Raw genomic sequence first — 9,022 nt, forward strand, 5'->3', positions numbered from 1 at the left:
TTTAAAAATGAAGAGATACAACAAGAATGCAGAATCTAAGAGAAGATCATCATTTTGTTTCCACTGACTTTAACATCACAATCTTTGAAACATCCTAGAAATCAGATTTTTCCCTCGGTACTAATGAAATTCCTATTTGCACAATGGTTAAGCGGGTGACAAACAGATGATAAATTCTTGATAATGTGTACTCAAAAGTAGTTTATTTTTTTCGTTTTCCTGTTTTCTCCCACCAAATTACCTATTTTCCATAATTAATATAATTATAATTATTTTTATTTAAAAAACTAAGTCACTCAGAAATAGTAAAACTTTTCTGTCTTGTTATCTCTCAGACACTCAGTATTTGCAAATGTGATATTATTACTTATCTAAGTGCTCACAAAATTATAATCTAATTCTTAAATCCACAAACTAAACTGCTTTAAAAAAAAAAAAGCTTGCCTCACATTTAAATTAAGATTGGTAATCAAGGAACAGATTATGTAAAGAGTTTAGACTATATTCTAAATGTACCAGAAAGTCACTTACAGATTTTTATGAAGAAAAATGGCATAATCTTTTTGACATTTTTTTCTTTTTTTTTTTTTTTTTTTTAGTTTATGCTGGCACTATTTGGAAAGTGGATCACAGGGAGAAAAGAATGCAAATGGGGAGATCAGTATATCACACAAGAAATTAAGGAGCTTGAACTACAGTAACAGAAGCAAAGATGCCAAGAAGTGAACTGAAGTGAGATATATTTTAGAACTAGAGCCAAGAAGACTGGTGATGGAGTAAGGGAATAAGAGAATAATAACACTACTTAATTTACAGGGTTTTTGTAATTATTAAACTGACGTTTGAAATTACTTAACATTACACTTGTCTTTGCTCAACAAATGGTGACATCTATTAGTATTATTTTGTTTTATATCTCTACAGAGATAAGCACTGTACTTTGTAAATACTAAGCACCTAATAAATGGTTGTTTAAAAATGAATGCTTAAAACATCTAATGCTCCAGAAACATGTTTTTCAGATGTATTTTGTTTTAAAGAGCAGGTATTTGGAAATGTTAAGAATCCAAAGTATCCAAAAGTTATTATAAGTTCATTTGTTTTTCCTTTCACATAGACATTAGCATCAAATGTGCTATGTAGCCAGGTTAACATTTTAGACAAACTTGACTGACATTCAGTACAAACTGTTACAATGCACACTGACTGTATATTAAAAACTTATGTGTGACAAATTACATTTTTAAAAAAGGAAAAATGAACGCTTAAAAGCTTCAGTTTTTTAAAAAGTTCTGCTTCTTTTAAAGATTAACATTCTATAAGTACTAATTCATATAACTTTTTCTTTCAAAAAGTGCTTTCAGTGTTAGATGTTAAAACAATGATTCTTTCATTTCCTCCCAAATTTGAGGCCTGTGAGGAAACCGAAAAATGAAAAGCAAATACAACAGACAAAACAAACACTGCAACTAAGTAAGACATAAATCTTTTCTTATCAGCAATTACTTTAAATGTAAATGGATTAAACTCTTCAATTAAAAGGTAAAAAATTATCTTAATGGATTTTAAAAGAACAATTAATTCATCTATATACTGTATATATACTGTATATAAAAACTTACTTTAGATACAGAGAAGTTGAAAGTAAAAGGATATAATGTCAATTTTCAAATATAACTTAAAAAGATGTCTTTTTTTATCATAGGAAAAAGTAGATTTTAAGTTCAAAGAAAGGTTAGAAGAGACAAGGACATTATATATTGACAAAAGATTCAATTTATCAATATATCCAATATATCACAATTATAAACATAAATGCAGCTAACAACACAGTTCTAAAATAAATGAAACAAAAAATGATATAAATTGAAGGTCAAAATAGTTCTATGACAATAGTTGGAGACATGAACATCCCACATTTGGTAATGGATAAAACAACCAAACAGAAGATCAATAAGGAAGTAAAGGACTTGAACAATACTATAAACTAATAAAATATGTACAGAACATCCTACCCAACAACAGAACACATTCTCCTCAAGTACACAGGAACATTCTCCAGGATAGACCAGATGTTAAGACACAGAACAAATTGTAAAAGATTGAATTTATACCAAGTATGCTTTCCAATCGCAAGACAAAAAAAGAAGCCAACAACAGCATAAGAAAACTAGAAATTCACAAATATGTAGAAGTTAAATAGTACTCTTCTCTTTGTTCCATAGGCGATTTTTCCAGCAAAAGCCAGAAAACCAGCTAGACAAATTCTAAAGGAGCTATAAGACTAATGACAAATACTTGTGGGTGTATGTGGCTGTGTGTGTGTGTGTGTGTGTGTGTGTGTGTGGTACTGAGAGTTGAACTCAGGGCCTCCTACATGCTACATACAAGTGCTCTGAGACACACTGACAGCCTTTTTGAATTTTTTTTTTTGAGACAGGATCTCACAGTGTTGCCCAGGCTGACCTTGAGTTTGCAGTCTTCCAGTCTCAGCCTCTGCATAGCTGGGATTGCAAGCCTATGCTACCAGACCCAGACTAATAAAACACTCTTAAACAATAATCAGATCAAAGAAGAAATCATTAGGAAATTAGAAAAGACCCTGAAATAAATGAAAATAAAGACATAACAGGCCAAAATTTATAAAATATAAATCTAAAAGCATTGCTTGGAGGGAAACTTACAGCTATAAACACATTTAAAAAGAAGAAAGATCTCAAATCAATAATCTACCTATACATCTTAAAGAACTAAAAAGAGAAGAGTAAAATAAACCTGAAAATATATGAAGGAGAAAATAATAATATTAGGATAGAGGTAAATGAAATAAAGAAAATAAAAATAAGAGAAATTTGGTTTTTTGAAAACATTAATAAAATGGACAAAATTTTAGGTAGACTGACCAAGAAAAAGAGAAGACTCAAGTTACTCAAATCAGAAACTAAAGAGAGACATTTCTACTGATTTCACAGAAATAAAAATATTATGTTATAATATAAATAAAAAGAATTATACTAAAAAAACCATATGCCAACTAATTTGATAATCTACATTAAATGGATAATTTCCTAGCAACTCATAAAGGACCAAACTAACTAAAGAAATAGAACTTCAAAATATATCTGAAATAAGGAAGAAGATTGGATTAGTAATCAAAAAACTCTCAACAAACAAAAATTCAGAATCAGATGGCTTCACTGGTATATTATACCTATTCTACCACTTAAAGAAGAATCAACGCCAATCTTCTCAAACAACAACAACAAAAAAAAAAAACTGAAAGAAGAAATACTTATTCATTCTGTAAAGTCAGGAATAACCAAAGACACTACAAGAAAAGAGAACCACAGACCAATACCCCTTAAGAAAATAAATGTAAAACTCCTCAACAAACTACAAGCAAGCTGAATTCAGCAGCATATTAAAAGGATTACTCCCCATGATCAAGGGAGATTTACCCCGGTAATGCAAGGATACTTCAACACACAAAAGTCAATCAATGTAATACACAATATTAATGAAATGGAAAAAAAATTCTATAATCACCTCAACTGATTCCCCCTAAAGCAACTGACAAAATCTTACACCCTTTCACAATTTACAAAAAAAAAAAAACACACAATAAACTAGGAATAGAAGAAATTCCTTAAATGATAAATTCCATAAGTGAAAAACCCACAGCTAACATCTTATGCAATGGTGTAAGCGTAGAGGACAGGGGAAGGGAGTCATCTTAAATCCTTGGTTTCCCTTATTTGGGTTCAGGGCAAAAGCAATTAAGTAACTCAAATCCTAGAGTGAAAAAGCTTCTGAACTTCCAAGAGCAGAGACCTCAGCGTTCTCTGGCATTCATCTATGTATCCCTAGGGCCCAGCACTATACCTGATATCTTGTAAGAATTTTAAAATAATCAAGGTATGGCCTCCTTATGACATCAGGCATACCATCCTGCATTCCTTTTGCCAGGGCAGAAGTTGCCACCCAAGCTTAAATGACAACAGAGCAACTCACTATTGCTGGATCCATCTCTTCACTGAAGAGATCATTAAATGATTTCCTAAGAACAGGTGTCAGTGAAGCAACCAACCTGAATGAAGTCCCCACCTCAAATCAGTGTTTCCCTCTGGTCGCTACTTCATTCATTTATGGCCTGGTATCCCAGTGGGTTGGGACACTGAGTTGTTAAGGAAAAGAACAGTTGATTTCTAGTTTTGAACCTCCCACAAGCTAAGTATGTAAAGAAAAAATAATTTCTCCAAGCCTTTGTGTTGGTATCAACTCATTCTTTTATCAAATACTTTCACATATCTCATCCAACTCTAACATTCCATGACCCTCAATGATCCCAACCAGTTATCCTTGGAAAGTGACCATATGCCCTGTTGTCCCAGAACTTTCTTGAACTGCTAGATCAACAGACCTGAAGTACTCTGAGGATATTTGGGGGTTTATTCAACATTCCTAATCAAGAAAATAATTCCTGAAGATATGGCTTTTAGCAATCATTCAAAAAAAGTTTTTGGCCTGATGTAAGTGAAAAAGCTAAAAGCAACCATTGAATAACCAAAAGTAATTATAACTAAGTGAGTCCTTGTTTATGAGTATTCTGTTCCCAGAAGGAATACAAAGGAGGAAATAATTTCAAGTAGGATTAAAGAGTAAGAGAATTAACAAGGCTGATGTTAGAATAATGTGAATTAACACACAGGGTCACAAGGGGTAGATCAAAACCAATGGAGTTTCCAACCTGAATTCACAATGGTCTGATCTTCATTTGTTTCTCCTTTCTGTCCTCTCTAGTCAGTTCTTAGAAAATCACTGAGTGTTCTTGCTGGAAGTGACCACAGAAAACATCTGGTGTCCTATTTCTTTGGGTGGGTTTTTTTTTTTTTTTCCCCCCTCTGAAGCCTCAAGAGATTTGCCCAAAATTATACTCTTTATAAGTGTTAGGGCTGAGACCACTGCCCAGATCTTTAAATTGTCTGTGGGTCTGTGCACTTTTTCTTCCTTGGCTCACATCCTCTCTCTCTTCTCACTCTCATTTAGTTATTTAGTTATAAAAGGTAATGGCCTATAGAGGGTTCCAATCTGCCAAGTAAATCACACTGTAGTGAGCTCCACTGAGAAAGGCCTTTGCAGGTGTCAGAGTGAAGAGAGGAAATCTAGATTCTTCTACTCAGCCCTTGGCAAGCTCCACTCCCCTTCAGTGAAATTTAATTGAAATTTGTAAGGATGAACAAAAAGTTAGAAGCCAGAGGAAGCTGACTAAATAGCTTTTTCGAAATAATAAAAAAAAGGTTGTCAGGGCCGACATACAGAGATTTGAAGATGTCCAAGAAAAAAAAGTTTAGAGAAAGAGAAAAGGGAAAGGAAATGGAAAGAAAGGAATGCGGCAACTAGCCAGGCACATCACACGGGAAATGTCTGAAAACCAGCTGGAAACTGGCTAATAACAGAGGAAGTAAACAGGAAGGTGGCTGGAAATTTCCATGAGAAGCATTCTTCTTTTATTCATTCATCTAATAAAAATGTTTTAACTACCTACTATGTGTTTGTCACTCTGTAACAAGACATCGGGAACTTAAATCTAGTTGGAGCGGAAGCATTCATGAAGTGCTTGGCACTGTGCTAGGCATTACAGAGATGAATGAGACAGCCCTGCACTCAGGGAACTCAGATTCTAGAGCAGTACTGACCAACAAAAATATAAGAACCAGAAATAAAAACCACAGGTAATTTAAAATTCTCTGGCCACCACATTAAAAAGGGTAAAAATGGGTATAATTAATTTTAGTACTATATCTCATTTAATCTAATATATCCAAAATATTATTTCAACAGGTAATTAACATAAAAAGTAATTGAGATACTTTATATTTTACATAATTTTTTCATATAAGTTTGAAATCTAGTGTATATTTGCACATCTCAATTCACTCTAGTGACAATTCAAGTATTCAAAATTCCCACTTGGCTAGTGGCTACCTTACTGGAAAGGTACAGATCTAGAGTAATACTTCTCAAACTTCTTTTGATAAACCTAAATAATATCCACCTCTGAAATTTCTGATACATATTTCCTTGCTCTCTCCCACCTTGAACTTTTGTTCAAGCAGTAATTCTCTCTTGGTTTTCATTTCTCCCTTTCTATCCCCACCCAGGTGGCAATCTTTACCGTGCTGACTAAAGCAGGGGGCCAGAAGTTCTATGCTTTCCCAAGGCACATGTGACCCTCTTTTCCTGTAAGTTCTGATATGTATGTAACTACCCCAATCCCACAACTACATGTAATACCTATTTGAGAACTGCCATTAAATCTAAAGATGAATCAAATATGAAATAAAATAGTAACATAGGAGGTAAATAACAAAAAGAAAAAAGCCACCTCTATAAGCTATTTCACAAAGCTGTCATGATTATATAGCAAATGCTCTGAGTAAGACATATTAGACAGGCTAGAATAGTCAGGTAAGCCTTTACCATGAGAATGGGAGTTGAACTGCATCTTGAAAGATGAATAATACACACTGAAATAAAATTTAAAATACTTTGCACTTGTCATATAAAAATAAGAATTTGAAACTTAAGTCAAAGCTTAGAACATTATAAAATTATTCTGAGAAGACTGTATACCCAGTCCTAGAACAAGACTTAGGGAAGGGATAGGAAATCTTGTACTTCCAATAAAAATGGAGAGGGCTGTCAATTAAGGGTTATGCTCAAGTGAAAAACAACTTTTTGTCAGTTGTGGAAAAAAACACAGTAACTAGAAAAGTATGATTTTTGAAAAATCTTAACACAATTTTAAATAGAATGTAGCCACAGGAAAGTTACTAAAAAGTCAATGAAGAAAACAATATTACAACTTAACACAGTACAACAATTATGATTTTTCAAAATGAATCCCAGATTATAGCTGATTATAGGAAAGGGAAAGGAAAAGAAAATATATGTAGAGTAAGACCTACATACAATTAAAGGTATAAATGTCTTATTCTCTCAGTCCAAACCCTGGTTACTTCTGTGACTTTCCACCAGCCTAAATATCTGTGCAAATACCTAGGCAAAGATTGGTCCAGGTCTAGCACTGAGAGACAAGCCTAACACTTCAAACTCCAAACCAGGATCAGGTCTCCTCCTCAGTCTTTACCTCCCAGCAAAAACCACCAAAGGCAAGAATACCCCTTCCTCAGGTGAATACAACAGTATTGTCTGGCCAGTGAGTGTAATTTTTTAAAATTACATTCAAGCAGGGTGCAATAGCACAAACCTATAATCCCAGCAACTTGGGAGGCTGACGCAGGAGGATCACAAATTCAAGGCCAGCCTCAGCAACTCAGCGAGACCTTGTCTCAAAAAAAATTAAATTAAATTAAATTTAAATTTAAATTAAAAGGGCTATGAATATAAGTCTGTGGTAGAACACCCCGGGGTTTAATCCACAGTACCACACAAATGATTTAGAGTCAGTGTTATTATCCACCATATTATAATGCCTCTCAGGAGAACAGAATTAGGGTATGGTTTATCTATTCAATACACTAATAAATAGTCATTAAATTGGGTTTATGAATAATGTATTTAAACCTTGAAAATGCTTACATTATAAAGTTTAATTTAAAAAAGTAAAACCCAAATTATACATAAACAGTTATTATTTCAACTATGTAAAACAAAGTGAGGAGAAAATTCTGAATTAAAGATGGTTATTTTCCTTTCTTTTTTCTTTTCTGTTTTCCAAAACCTCCATAAAACTTCATTTAAACTTTTATTTTAAATAAGAGACAACTGGAGAGTACAGTCATACTTTTACTAACAATAAATCCCAAGGATATACTTTGTTTTAAAAACCTTATTTATGAATAAAATAATAAGGCAGGAAGGTAGAACAGTTAATATTATGGTTGGGGAATGAAAAACTTGGGATGAAAAAATCTGTAACACACAACTTTACCCTTTAAGGAAGATCTGTCCTCATCTGTAAAATGTGGATATAAAGACTACAATAAATGTGAAGATCAAATAAGATAATTCACGAGAAAAGAAAACTGGAAAGCAATTTAGTACAATTTCCCAGTCTGAGGTATGGGCCAGGATAACTTTTAGCTTATTATCTTATACAACACTGCCTCTAAAAAGCGTCCCTCTGACTTCCCAAATCTAGTTTCTTTAACCTTGAATTTCATAGTCTGTACTCCCCACTAAATACAACAGAACACCTACCACACTGCAGTATTGTCTGTTAACTGCCTTCTGTTGCGGGAGGGGACTTACACAACCCTCCAAAAAACTTTTTCTGAAAATATGAATCTCTGAACATTTATGTTTCCATGCAGAATGAGGAAGTCTGAAGCAGGGAAACATCATTGTTTACAACTAAAACTGGATAGATGGCAAAAAATCATACATTTAAAGGCATCAAAGAACTGCAAAGGCAATGAGAAATACAAGGAACAAAATTCTAGAGAGTAGAGAACTCTCCAGAGGTAGTGTAAGAGTCCACAGTGTTTGGGGGTGATTTTGCCTTTCTGAACGCAAGCTAGTGACTGAGTTCTGGAACTGGGGCAAGCACAGGAGTGCTACTGTAGGATACAAAAATGAATAAAACCTGATAGTTACCTGGGTTTGAGTGACAAAACTGGAGCTTTGGAAAGTCTCAAATACAAGTTTCCTTCACAAAGTATTTTCTGAATTCTTAAAGATAAGCCAAAACTTCAGAAAAGTAGAGTGGAATATCCTAGAACCTATGGATACATAGAAGACAAGGCTGGCTAAGAGAAAGAGCCTCGAATATACCCAGTGAGAGGTAAAAATTCTGCAGGGTAATGTCGACATCAACTACATATTTTCCTTTGAGGCTTTGCCAATATGGGCAGAGCTGGAGGTTGAGAATTCAGGTTTGTCAGAAGTTCACCTCTGGAGAATAGAGAAAACAAAACTGGTCTAGAGAGACTTCAAACCCTCAAGTCATTTTCTCATGAAGAAATTTTCTGGAGCTTCTGGAGGCTGAGGCAGGAGGATC

The 9,022-nt window shown here is 33.9% G+C and overlaps 1 non-coding gene across 1 annotated transcript; it reads right to left on the bottom strand.

Moving 5' to 3' along the window:
* Positions 1–2,221: 2,221 nt before the first annotated feature.
* LOC124986017 (U7 small nuclear RNA) lies at positions 2,222–2,287 on the bottom strand. The gene has a single exon (XR_007108930.1). It is a non-coding gene; the product is annotated as a U7 small nuclear RNA (small nuclear RNA).
* Positions 2,288–9,022: the final 6,735 nt, after the last annotated feature.

Source organism: Sciurus carolinensis, chromosome 5 (assembly GCF_902686445.1).
Source record: "Sciurus carolinensis chromosome 5, mSciCar1.2, whole genome shotgun sequence".
NCBI classification, from domain to species: Eukaryota; Metazoa; Chordata; class Mammalia; order Rodentia; family Sciuridae; genus Sciurus; species Sciurus carolinensis.